Consider the following 14,320-nt stretch of genomic DNA (forward strand, 5'->3'; position numbering starts at 1 on the left):
ATAGGAAATATTTCTTAAAAAACGCTCATCTTCGAGCGTCTCTAAAATAAACACGGAGAAAGCACTCTGTTTATCGAAAGAGTTTCTCGCGCAAAGAAAAGAGTTTCGCAATTTCGTGTTCGACGAATCTTCCACGTTGCAGAATTCTCTGCGTTTGTGCTTAGCTGATGGTAGTATTATCGTAGACGTAAAAAAATAAAACGCAGCGATTCTAGCGAAAAAAGTATGAAAACTGGTGGATTCGAGTTGAGACTTTTTGTTTACGAAACAACTTTTTGTTTGTTCGAAATGTCTCCTGCTTTCGAACGTATGGTTGAAAGATCGAGTTTCTGCGAATTTCATGCTCGTTTTTCTCACAAAATCATCGAACTCAACGTGAATCTTTTTTTGCCGGTTCTTGTCTCGAATTTCTCGATCGTGCGACGCGCTATCGCGTTTATCGTTGCACGCGGACGAAAGTGTACGACGCGGCGATGTTGCGGGTCGAACAATGTGACGACGATATCGATACACATGTTTCGTCGTAACGTTCGTCTATACGTGTATTTTTGTCGCAACTTTTTTATAAAGCGTTTGCATCTTTACAAACCGGCGTTTGCGTGTTTTTTTTTTTTTAATTTCTTTTCGCAGAATAAACTTCGATCGTTTAAAATTGAGATAACCCGTATAACGTAGATGAAGTTCTATGAATTACTTGAACGATACTTGAGAATTCGAGTTCGATCGTTTAAAATTGAGATAACCCGTATAACGTACGACGAATTTCTACGAATTACTTGAACGATACTCGAGAATTTCACGTATCGATACATCAGCCACGATAACGTTCGTCTGTAGGTATATTTTTGCCATAATTCTTTCTACAAATCGTTTGTAGACCCATGTTCGCGTATAACGTTTGACCATTTAAAACGAGGACACCTTGTATAACGTAGAACGCAAACGAACTCGCACGAATAATTTCAATGACGCTCAAGAGCTTTTTCGAGTGACTTTAGGGCCTCTTTATGGTAGGCCGATATACTTGGATTACCACTTACTGAATTTGCTGCATCACTTGCCATTCTGTCAGCGCTCCCTCTTTCTCTCTCCCTCTCTCTCTCTCTCTCTCTCTATCTCGTTTTATTCAATTTTTATACGAGATGCGACACACCCAAACAAGATCCGAGTGACTCGTTCGTTCAGTGGAATTTCATATTACTTACCAGTAATTAGTTTAATAATTGAATTCGCAGATTCGGTGACTCGCAGAGTCGAAGGTAAGCTGACGTAGCGGTTGTTAACACTTTACCGATCGATAGCCGATTAATCGGTTTTTCGTCGCCGACGCTTACCGATCGATGGCCTGTTAATCGGCTTTTCGTTGCCCACAATCTTTCTCATTATTCGAGCAGTAATTTGTTATTTAGTACTAAGGTACTTTGCTCAGTTGCGTCAGTTGCGTTGCTTCGTAAGCTCCCACAGTTTTATACCAATTTGAAAAACTTAGCGTTCGCGATGAACGAAAAGAATGGTATTGGAGAGTCTAAACCGAAACAGAGTCGGCGCCAGGGAGAATCCGCGCCTGAGCTGCCGGTCGGACGTGCGCATGCTGTTTAAACCGCTAGCGGTCGGTAAAGCGTTAATATCGTTGGCGCTTTTTTACTTGAAATAATTCTCAAAGCCTGGAATGTCGCGATAACGTGGAAATTACCGTATTAAAAATAGTACTAAATCGTATATGAAAGTTATGTCTGAGGAAAAGAGTCGTAGAAACTTTTTGCCGAATGATCCGAATCTGCGAGAGAATATTCCGACGCGGCAGATCCGATGCATCGAAACGCAAGGACTCGACAGTTTCCATAATCCGAAAGTTCCATTAAATTCTCGTTAACGAACGAAGGAAAGAAAAGAAAGGAAAAGAAACGAAGGGGGAAAGAAAATCAATATGCTCATAAAAATGATACGAAAAGGAAGGATAAAACATGGCCAATATAAAAGAAACGTTGGACGAAACAATTTCCAGACGAACGAACGTTGCGCCAACGAACGTTGAAAGAAGGCTGAAAGTTTGCCGTGTGATTATTTTTAAAATAACGTCGTTTAGAGCGAAGCGCGGAAAATCAGGGTCGAGGGAAATGTAGATGAGCGAAACAATTGGCGGTGTTGAAATTACGGGTATTTACCGGCAGAGGGGAAAACTTGGCGTGGCTTATGAAATTATTATGCCGTCCATCGGTGGAAACTCAGGGTCCACGCCGCGTTGTCTTTTCCATTTTACGCGGCTTAACCGTGACGCACCGTTTTCCCGCTACTTTCACGATGCTTATACGCCTCTCCCCGAGGCGGCGAATCGATCGACCAACTCCCTTTGCATCCTTCCGACTCGTTATTTCCGCTCTACCTTTCATTTCGTATTGTGTCTTCGTTAATGCTGCTTTACGGGCTCTGTATATTTTTCCAACACAGTGAAAAGTGCAGATTATCGTTAAAGCGCGATGTATGTCCTATGTACGTCGATAACACCGCGGCAGTCTGAAATTTGCGACTGGGCTGCGGATATTCGTGCATTTGTATTAGGAGATTTACCGGCGCAGAAATGCACAAAACGTGCACGCGATGCGTAAAGATATAAAATGTATATAAAATACTTAAAGACGTACGAAGATACGTAAAGATTCGTAATACGTCGAGTATTTGCTAGACGGGAGGAATATCTGTTTAGGAACCAATTTATCATCCACTTGGCAAAGTTCACGAAAATACGTATTTTATTGGGTTGCCAACTGAGGGTATCCAGATTTTGTCAATACCAACTAATGACAAAATCCGCATTCCTTAGTCGCCAAACCGATAAAATGAACATACAATACACAAAGACGTACGAAGATACATAAAGATTCGTAATACGTCGAGTATTTGCTAGACGGGAGGAATATCTGTTTAGGAACCAATTTATCATCCATTTGGCAAAGTTCACGAAAATACGTATTTTATTGGGTTGCCAACTGAGGGTATCCAGATTTTGTCAATACCAACTAATGACAAAATCCGCATTCCTTAGTTGCCAAACCGATAAGATGAACATACAATACACAAAGACGTACGAAGATACGTAAAGATTCGTAATACGTCGAGTATTTGCTAGACGAGAGGAATATCTGTTTAGGAACCAATTTATCATGCACTTGGCAAAGTTCATGAAAATACGTATTTTATTGGGTTGGCAACTTTTATTAGTTGGTATTGACAAAATCCGCAATCACTTAGTTGTCAACCCAATACTTTTTCGAATAGCGTAGAATTTCCGAAATAATTGCGCCGATCGATGGCAATGAACCGGTCTCTATATAAACACGACGTTGCTTATGGAACTGACCTAATTACGTATATCTCTAATTATATCTCTAACACTCTAGTGTGCCATCTACGATCCACGCGATCTCAATCTTGTCAGCAATGCTAGGAATTCATCGCGTCGACAATGATCGTCAGACGATTTAACATCGGTAAACCGTGCTACGCTGAAACGCAGCAACCCACTGTTGCAAATGAAATTTCGTTCCGCACGATCCTCTGATCCTGATAACGCACGCATTAGCCGCTATCCAGCACACAGCGTGGAACAACGAGGCTACGCCACGGGGAACTGGTTTAGTCGTGTGATTACACGAGTTGCCATTTAATCCGGCCGTGGGCCGTGGTTATTCCGAGTAAAAGGATCTCGCTGTGTTTCCACTCGCGGAAATCCAAAGAACACGAGACCAACGTGAAACGTTGCCATTACGAGTATTATTTGTTAGTCGAACAAACGTTCGTTACGATGGTGACAGGACGAATCTTGAGACAGGTTTTACCTCGGCATTCGATAGTCCAGGTTTGTCGGATAAATTCTTCTCAGTCAGTTGACTGATTTCGACGCTTTCTGACAAGCTCAGTGTAATCGAACTTTGGTACGAAGCTTCTGTACGTCGAATTTTCGTTCGTCGAATCTCTTCTGCTTGGAAATGTCGATGGATCGAAACCTCTGGAAGTCGAAGATCTCTCGCTACTTCCCTCGAAGTCCGAGTTGGCGAGCTTCAAAAACCGTTATTTCGTTGCAACTTGATCCTGTGTCATAACAGCCACGCGTACTCTCAGTCCGACGAGTATACTCGTCGTCGCTTACTTTTTGCCACACAGTTTCGGTACACGTTTTTCGAAGAGATCGTATCGGTCGACTGGTTATCTTGACGCGCGTATTATCTTTCATTTTCCGAAATTTCGAAAAACTAGACGTGGTCGATAGAAATATTTGTTTGTTTGCTTCTTCGTTGCACACGTGTATAGTGTTTTTTATTTTAAAAATTCCATGGACGTAAAAAGGTATTTTATATTGAATATAGATTATAGTGTTCGACGTAGTCGAATTATTGGGTTGGCAACTAAGTGATTGCGGATTTTGCCATTACCACCAAATGACAAAATCCGCAATCACTTAGTTGCCAACCCGATAGACGTGGTCGTGTTAATATCAAACGCGATAAGCACGCACGTTTATTTATTTATTCGTTAGTTGATATAGATTTATATAATAAACGCCATACGTTTAGACGATACATAATATATTAATTAATTAGTTGACATAAAACAGTTCGCGAACGCCCATTGTTGTTTATTTGGAAATATCGGGTCGAAACAGTAGGAAACTTCATAAATCGGAAAGTGCAGTGATCTGGAGCGAAGATTTTCTGGGAATTTCTATTGTTGCGATTTAAAATTAATTTTTCAATAAATCTCGGCAAATTTTTTATTCTTCAGGTGGTTCGATATTAATAAAAATCAGCGTGCGAAAGTACGTGTTAAATTAATTATTAATGCAAGTAGATTTAAATTTCGTACGACCTGATTACAATTTGACTGTACGAAAATGAGACGCATATGGGAGATATTAAATCAATCGACTAAAGATATTTTCCTTTTGACTTTTGTTTTCCTTCTGTTCTTTCTTTATCCCATTGTCGAAGGTATTTTCATCCATGTCTTTCTTCCACGGGACACTGTGGAATACCGTGATTGTTCTCGATGATTGTTTGCTTCATTTCCTGCATCCTGTCTCCGAGCAGTCCTATCGATCGGCCATTGTCCGCGCTTTTTCTGCGAATAATAAACGGGCGCGGCCCAATTTGCGTTAAACACCGCTGCCATACGTTCGAAAGCGGAATGTCCATGTTGAAACGCGTATTAAATACCTTGGCTCTGTTATATCTACATTCGGTACATTCCAATATATCGAGTTGGCAACTAAGTGATTGCGGATTTTGTCATTAGGTTGTATTGACAAAATCCGCAATCACTTAGTTGCCGGCCCAATAATTAGACCGTAGATCTCTACGTTATCGTGAGAAATTCGAAGATACAAAACCGCGTGCGACATGGAAAAACTCGTAAAATAGCGAAAGTACTGTTTGTGATATTTAATGGGCGAGTCAGATTTCTATGAGAATTTTGTACACGGTAGCGTGCAAATGTTTTCGGCCACAGATTTTCTACTTTATATTTCAAAAGCAGCGTTTGTAAAAAATGTAATGTTACGTGTAATACCATAGTCTACAACTGTGTAACAGCGTTTAATGCAAGTTCGGTCACGTAACAACGATCTCGCACGTAACAGCAACGTGCAGGAACATAAACGTTGAACAACATCACCAGGGTGCAGTTAAATTATTATCATTCGATGGAAGTAATAAAGAATATCTCATTTGTCGCTATGAAACGGCAATGGAAATTAGTAAAAATTATTTTGCTTCTACAATTAAGTGGATATTGTTTATTGGCTTGGCAACTAAGTGATTGCGGATTTTGTCAATACCGCCTAATGACAAAAGCCGCGATCACTTAGTTGCCAACGCCAATATTTTTAATAGTCGCCTGTCGAAACGCAGAATATTTTCCAGCTTCGTGGAAAGGAGTTGACGATTTGAAATTTCATCGATGATTGGTAAGTGAAATTGGGGGTGTAAATTAGTTGCTTGGTTGGTTAGTCTCTGGTTCGTGAGTCGAGATGGAAGCCAGGTAGAAGGTAATTGATCGATACTTTTTCTATACGGCGATGAAAAATTGAAAGGCCTTGCAGACAGGGTTGAAAAGGTTGCTATAGGAACCATAGGCATAGCTGTGAACTGTCCATCGCGTTACCTCATCGATATTCAGTCTCTGTCGCTGAAAAGTTATCACGTCGCTGGATTTTCTTTCCTTTTTCCCTGCCTTGCTAAAATTCACAGTCGAAATATTAATAGCTTGGAATACGTATTGCGCGTTATAGAATTATACGTAGTTGTCGTATAACTTTCGAATTAATCGTGTGTATAAACAAATTTATTGAACGTCAAAATGGGAGAAAACGACGATTTGGACTCAACATTGCTCGTTATATCGCATTACTCATAGCTAGCCTGTAAGCTAGCCAAGTTCAAGTATATTTGACAAATTGTCGGACTCGACCTTCTCAAAAATGTTCGGAAAACGTCGTATGAACAAATTTTGTTCCATTAGGTCGTGCCAAAAGTTTCGTTCGTTTTATGAGCAAACGATAAATGCACGACATTTCTTATTTCGTGCTATTTTATTTAATCATGTATGGTTCGTTTGTTGAATTTGTTGTGTTTTTTGTATGTGTTGTATTTCTTGCGTTTGTTGTATTTGTTGTGTTTGTTGTATCTGTTGTATCTGTTGTATTTGTTGAATTTGTTGTGTTTTTTGTATTTGTTGTATTTGTTGTATTTGTTGTATTTGTTGTATTTGTTGTATTTGTTGTATTTGTTGTATTTGTTGTATTTGTTGTATTTGTTGTATTTGTTGTCTCTGTTGTATCTGTTGTATTTGTTGTATTTGTTACATTTGTTGTATTTGTTCTGTTGGGATATATATATATACACACACACACGTAAATTCTATAGAATTCAAACTACCCACCAATCGACACTTTTACTTTTGCTTTATTTTACCGGCAGCTATTTTACTGAGTAGATTAGATCACGAGAGTGGAACGGTAATTTACTACTCAGAAAATCGATTCTCTATTTTCCAGATCAAATTTGCAGTAGATTTGTTATTCACTGTTATTGCATATAATTGAATTTATTCCCAAAATAAACTCGATTTTCATCGAAAATTTCATCGAATAAATCTACAAAGTGTACTTCTTAAATTTTCGTTATAAAAATCCACACAAAAAATGCGCAAAAAGTAAACTTTGTCGATATTTCCTCGCCGCTCCGACCAACTGCAATTTTCCCAACGTTGTTTCCAATACGTCGTCTGCTAAACTAAATACTTCTAACTTACAAAAAAAAAAAGCAAAATTCAATTCGTTTGATCCAACTTTTAAAAACTTCTTCTATCCTCAAGCCCACGTGGCAAAAGTTACGTTCCTCGCTGTATATAGCACCAGCGATAGTATCAGCTATTATTTACGGAACTTGACAATTCTCTGACACCCTGTATATTATACAAAATGTTGCATTAAAAAGTTCCCGATCGATTTGCAATGCTTTGTGTGTGTGTGTGTGTGTGTGTGTCAACGATTTGCCACCTATAGATAAAGAATCGTCTCTTCTATTGTCTTTTTCACACGCTGAATCCGTATCCAAGAGCTTCACACTCGCAAACCATAATCCTCGTACCGTCATCTGACATAATAACAACAATAAAAGATAGAAAAGCCACAGTTGGTCGACAGAGCTCTCACCGCGCTGGCTTTACAAAGCGGCAGAAATAACGGGCAACAGTGGAGCCTGTTTTTACATGGTCGGCTACCACACGCGTGTTTAGAGAACACGCGTGTGGCGTGGCGCAGCCTTGCGGCCACGGAATCACCGAACAAGGCGACTTTACGTGGGTTGGCCCACATCACCCACCATTTCGCTCGAACGAACACGTCCGCCTCTTCGGCGAAATAACTTTTCCTTCCACGTTTCTCTGACTCGATTTAACTAGAATGTCGCGCACCTGTCGGCGGATGTGCCCCTGCAATTGGGAAAATTGTTTTTCGATGTGTACACTGCCGCGCGCAAGTACAATCGGCGGAAAAAATAAACGGGATCGTATGGTAGAAATGGCAGTGGCTGCTTCGAACGTGAACGATGCTCCACGACTATCTTTCCTTTTTTTTTTTTTTTTTTTTTTTTTTTGTATCATCTGATGAGCGGTGACGCGCTATGTCAAAGAGAAAAGCAGAAACAACGGTGTCATGGCGTATCGATCTGCCAAGGGAACGAAAAAGTAGATAAATTGGCCAAAAATATCACATTTTTGGGGTGACGTAGCAATGGACGATAATTGTGTACTGATTTTCCGTATACAAATTCCGTATGCAAATTTTCCATATTCCAAATACAGCGCTGCGAACGAGTGGGGACTTCTCGCGTGTAACGCTGTACGTGACGAACGTTACGTTTTCTTGGTAGACAGAAAGAACTTTTCTGCTTGAAAATTACTTTGGAAATTTCATTTCGAATTTTTATTCGTATGTATATATTATTATACCTTTATATATATATATATTTTTTTTTTTGATATTATTGTACTTTCATTAGAATACTTCAAATGCATCACGGTGTCTTCTACTTGTTTACATTAGTATAGTCGAAATTCGTCAGAGAAAGGAACGTATTTGTAGAAAATAAGGTCTGTACGTGTCACTTCATAGTCACAGAGAAAACCGAATGCGCCGTACATTTAAATTTGCGAGCGCTGCAAGTTACAAGACCAACCCTGTTTCTCCCTAAATAACTTGTATAAAAGCGAAGAATATATTTTTTTCAAGATGTTCCTCTTATCTTTGTTACGAAAGTATATTACAAGTAATTGTTAGAAAATTACAAAGGTCGCAGAAAATCCGAAGCTCGAAAGGTATAGAAACCCTAAAGTTACACTGCAGTTTAAAGGACCGGTTAGCCAAAGAGACATTCGCAACTCTTTCAATTCTTAACATTTTCTCGCATCAATGAAACCAATCCAAATTATAATTTTATAATTATGAAATTATGAAATTAGTGATATTTAGCGTCCATCTATTCGAGCACGTCTATCGCGTTATGGCGCTTATGGTACGTCGTTAGGTACAAAGACCATATTGGACGTATCGGTGATATATCAACTTTAAACATTATCGGTAATTACAGATGCAAGTTGTTCTTAAATACCGTGCCACGGTATTGTTATTGGCACGTGGGACATTGGACGACAAATAAAAGAAAATTTTTTCATTTTCACATCTACAGCACTTAGCTGCAAAAAGTCTTCAGTTATGGACTCAAATGCATTTTCTGCGTTATTCATTATAGTTGGATCGATTTAACTAACACGTAAATGCAACATCGAGCGTACAGATACTTTTTGTAGTCAGCGTAAATTCGTTAGGAAATTAGGAAAATTAGGATCTGTCGTAGAATATCGTACACAGGAAATGTGAGAATTTCGTCATATCGAAGTGTGAAACTGTATAGATATTTCTTCAAATTTATCGTTTCTGCGTGCAGGAACGTGCATACGTACGATCTGGCTACATAAAATGAACTTGATTACGAAACTCCTCGTCTCATCGTATAATACGAAGTTCGTTCTAATGAGATGTTAATTGCGATTTAAGCAAAGTCATTTAATGCCACGCTGCTTCTATTTACCACGTGTAGGATGCAAGATATATGTGATAGGTTAAGGAACCGAGAAATCCTTGGACATTTACGTGGGTTCGTTCAATCGATTCTTACGAACTTGTTCTATGTTGTGGCACAACGATCTCTCGCCATGTTTCGATTTATTTTAGTCGCAGCAGTATCGAAATTTGGAAGGTCGAGAGGCAAGCGGAGGATGGTCATCGTCTTTCGTCGAGCTGCGTCGACACGATCGCCCGATCTTCTCTATGACAAAGTGCAGATTGCTGTTCCGCAGAAATGTGACATTCTCTCGCGTTTTCGCTATGAGAATTTCCTAAATATTACGATCAGGAACCACAGAATAAAAATGTAGAAGAAAGAAATCTAGAAATTGCAATCTCGTACGGAGAAACTAAATAATTGGGCGAAATACCTTCGTAAAATTATTTAGTTTACGAAGCTCGCAGAAAATCCGAAGCTCGAAAAGTATAGAAACCCTAAAGTTACACTGCAGTTTGAAAGACCAGTTAGCCAAAGAGACATTCGCAACTCTTTCAATTCTTAAAATTCTTCCGCGCCAAAGAAACCAATCGAACACGGACGGAAAGCAAAATAAAGAAAGATAAGTATTCACAAGAAGGGTTATCGTTTATTTGAAAATTACTACAAAAAGTAGTAAATTTAAGTAAAAACAGTAAAATTATTTTTCATTTTGATACAGTGGTATCGATAAGTAAAAGCGTGGGCGCGACGACTCTCCTGCGCCTCTATCCCCAGAAAAATTGAAGCTAGCGCTGCCAGGTGTAGAGAATCCGCGACGTCGCATTACCCCCACTACCACTCTGCTGTCCTCATCGCGTCGTCTACGCTGTAGACAAATGGAGGTGGAGGGGGCAAATAACGTTGCCGCTGTGGTCGCGACGTAAAACGAAATTCATGCCACGTGACAGAAGCAGCGTAGAGGGGTAGAGTGGTAGTGGGGGTACGAGCAGGCAATCGCCCGACAACTCAGATCTAATCTGACCTAATCCAGATCTAATTTTAAGTTAATCAAAAATGCGATTGGATTAGATCTGGGTTACCTGGGTTACGTCAAAAGAAAGAAAAAAGATCCGCGTTACTTACACTCTATTAAATGTAAATATCCGGCGGATTATGCGCTTTCGCGTAAACTATTTTTGTTAACGAGATACTCACGTATATAAAGCCTTCGCGATACTACTCAGGCTGATGACATCGAGAACATATCGATAGATCATCGAAATTGAGGTGGCTCCCTTTTTGTGAATAATCAAATTGAGAGAAATTTGTAAATGGACATTCGCGACTCCTGAACGCTGCAAGGAAACCTCGCATAAAGCAGTAAGAGAAATAAAATTAGAAGAAGGAAGGTGGTTCTGGAAAAATTATGGTTCTGGACAAAAATGACATACGCGCTTTTATACACACATACACCGGACAATTACATACACCAGATGTACAATGGAAGACAAAAGGATGCTCAAAGGATGAGCAGTCGATGATGCAACAAGAAGCACTGAAATTTAATAAAAAATAAATTGTAATTGACAAGAGCGCTTTTAAATTATTGACCTGTTACAATTTTAGAGAATGAGTTATAACTGATAAAAATGAATAAATAGCCAGATATACTGTCATCAATGTAATTAAAAAATATTCGCTACTATCGATATAGCGTAGCCGTTACAAACAAATATGAACTTAAAACTTCAATGTAACCGAACCAAGGCAAACCAAATTCCTGTACCACAAGAGAAAAAGTAAACGCGGCATAGAAAGAAGAAAAGTTTTCCGATTTCGTACAATTGGTAAATTTCATATTTCTTCCGTGCTTTCGCCACCCAGCAAAGGGTTGAAAGGGAAACGAAGCCGAAGGGTTGTGCTCCGTCACTGACGACGCTGGAATCGGTATTTTCCCATGTTACTATTTTCATGGCGTGCACCGTGCTATTTTCGTGGTGGCAAGTCCGAGAAAAGAGGGTTGACGAGGGCTACCGATAAAACTCACCCCCGACCCAACCCCCGAAGCTCTCGGGGCGGCCTCTCGCGTAATCGATAGCGGTCGCACGTGCGATCACGGACAGGCTACACGTTGCCCTTAGTTAAAAAGGAATGCTCCTCCGCGTAGTATCGTTGCTCAAGGTCGTTCCTCGGATACAATCGGAACACACCTTTCGCGTGGCTTTTCATTCAACTCACGCGTACTCGCGTGGATCTTTGCGCGTGTGCGCGTATCGCGAATCTTTCGATACACGGACGACAGTTTCAGGTCGAGTTAGGTAACAAATATTGGGATCGTTGGTTTCCATACGTCTCTCGTAGTTTCACGAAGGTACAGTGGAAGACGGAAGGAAGTTGAAAGGATAACGAGACGGAAAAAGAGTAGAATTTTAGAAAGACGAGCTGCAATTGACAGAGATAACGAGATTGCTGGAACGCTGCGATTGTAGAAGAACTGGCTGTAGTGGACGAGAATTAAATTACCGAAACGCTGTAATCTTAGAAGATGAGTTGTAATTGACAAGAACGGTTAAATTATCGAGACGTTGCAATTACAGAAGAAGGTAGAGAGATGTAGCTGACGAGAACAATTATATCGTTGGAACGCCGTAATTTTCGAAAATGTGTGATAATTGACGCGGCCAATTAAACTATCGCAACGTTGCAATTTTCGAAAACGATTCCGTAATAAAATTAAATTATCGAAACGCTGTAATTTCAGGAGGTTGAGTGCTAGTTGACAAGAACAATTAGATTACCGAGACGCCACGATTTCCCAGCGACGAGTTACACTTTTACAAGGATAATTAAATTATGGCTAGATATAAAAACGTGTTCCACGTTCTAGAGTCGCTGTTAATTTAAAATTGGAAGTGGTTATAGCTATCGGATAAATTAATTAATTAATTATGTTGTTGGAGATAGATACGAATTTTAAATTTTCTCTTTTAGACGCAGATCTGTGTCATCGAGAAAACGTTACAACGAACACGCTATTTTTGATATTCCGTATACTTTCACGTACAGTGCTTGTACCTTTAAATTTCCCATAAACGCGTAAAAATCCGCGGTCTAATAATAAACAGCTGAAAAATTCAATAATCAATTGCTCGTAGCCAAAACTGCCTTCTAAATTGATTCGTGAAACTAAGTATACGTTTTTGTGCACCTTGTTCAACGTACAAAAACCGATTCTATATAATAATAATAATAATAATAATAATAATAATAATAATAATAATAATAATTTACTAATTTACTAATTTGCTAAGTCGGAAATTTCCGCGAAGCGTATGCCAGCGATAAACGGCAACGATAACTTGTACGTAAATCCTCGAATTAATTTCACGTTTCACGGTGTGTTGTTATAATCATAACGTGGAAATCTTGTTATATCGTGAACGAAATATCAAAATGTTTTATGTGACGCGTGTAATGTATCGATGAAAAAGTTTCTTGCCGGTGTCTGTATAATTTCGTGAGCCGCTGTACACGTGAGTTTGCGATTGATGAAGATAACGACGATGATGAGGCATGATCGTTTGAATGGCGATGAAGAATAATAGTTGAAGGTGAAATATCAGGATACCAGACGATTGATAAACGCTCGCGTGGGCATCGATAAACACCTACACGCCAGAGCTTCGTTTTATGCGAGCTGGTCTTCTAAGACGTGTGTGTAACGGGTGACTCGAGAGAAAGGTGTGTTTTCGTCGTTTTTTGATGCCATATACAATATTAATTATATATATAATAATATAATAATAATTACCTACATGTATATACATAATAATTATTATTATACAAATCTATATATATATACAGGGTGGTTGGTAACTGGTGGTACAAGCGGGAAAGGGCCGATTCTACGCGTAAAAAGAAGTCGAAAATATAGAATAAAAATTTGTCGTTCGAGGCTTCGTTTTCGAGAAAATCGACTTTGAATTTTCGGTCGGTACGCGTGCACTTTATCGCGTCTCGTTGTAACGGATCTCACTGTAGATCGTTGTCTCGATTGACGTTATTTCTTTAATTTTTTAAATTCTTATTCTATATTTTCGACTTCTTTTTTCGCGTAGAATCACCCCCTTTCCGCTTGTACCACCAGTTACCAACCACCCTTTATATATCTATCTATTTATTTTTGCCTTCTGGCTGCAAAACCAGATTCACGTAGATTTCTTATTCACACGCTCTTTCAACCTCGATACACGCTAGATTATTGTTAATATAATATTAAGTTGTCCCAAAAATTTCCTTCGTTTTATAAGGAAACAATGGACGCATAACGTTTTTTGTTTTATATTTTTTTATCGAATTACGTGTGATCCATCTTGTCCTACCGGGACAAGAACGAAGAAACTTTTGGTACAATTTAATGCTTGAACTTACTCTCAGTTACATTCTATTTACTCTCGGTTAATTACTTAAATTGAATCTCACATGTTAGTCGCACATTCTCTCTTTGGCGTTCCCACGTCTGCTCTTCCTTTTCCCCTATCCTTCCTCATACACACTCGCTTCTTTCTCATTTCCTCAACCATTCTATCATTCTGTCTTTTTTCCATCTCGATCTCGTACAGTTTTCTCTAACGCGTGCTTCTATTCTCTATTCCTCCACAGTCCTCTAACAAACGTTTCAGCGTTTCCGATTGTTCTTCGCATACAAAGATACACCTACT

The 14,320-nt window shown here is 39.3% G+C and overlaps 1 protein-coding gene across 4 annotated transcripts in view; it reads left to right on the top strand.

Moving 5' to 3' along the window:
• The window catches only part of LOC117232715 (IQ motif and SEC7 domain-containing protein 2), a 143,047-nt gene that overhangs the window by 34,283 nt on the left and 94,444 nt on the right, over nt 1-14,320 (top strand). Inside the window, exon 1 of one of the 4 annotated variants that reach the window (XM_033492296.1) lies at nt 13,221-13,340. The exons of the other annotated variants lie outside the window; for them this stretch is intronic. The gene's annotated coding sequence lies outside the window, so the exon portion shown is untranslated. Of the gene's footprint in view, nt 1-13,220; nt 13,341-14,320 lie in introns of those variants that run through there. 4 annotated transcript variants of the gene reach the window in all.

Source organism: Bombus vosnesenskii, unplaced genomic scaffold (assembly GCF_011952255.1).
Source record: "Bombus vosnesenskii isolate JDL3184/JDL3185 unplaced genomic scaffold, Bvos_JDL3184-5_v1.1 scf7180000013293, whole genome shotgun sequence".
Taxonomy (NCBI): Eukaryota; Metazoa; Arthropoda; class Insecta; order Hymenoptera; family Apidae; genus Bombus; species Bombus vosnesenskii.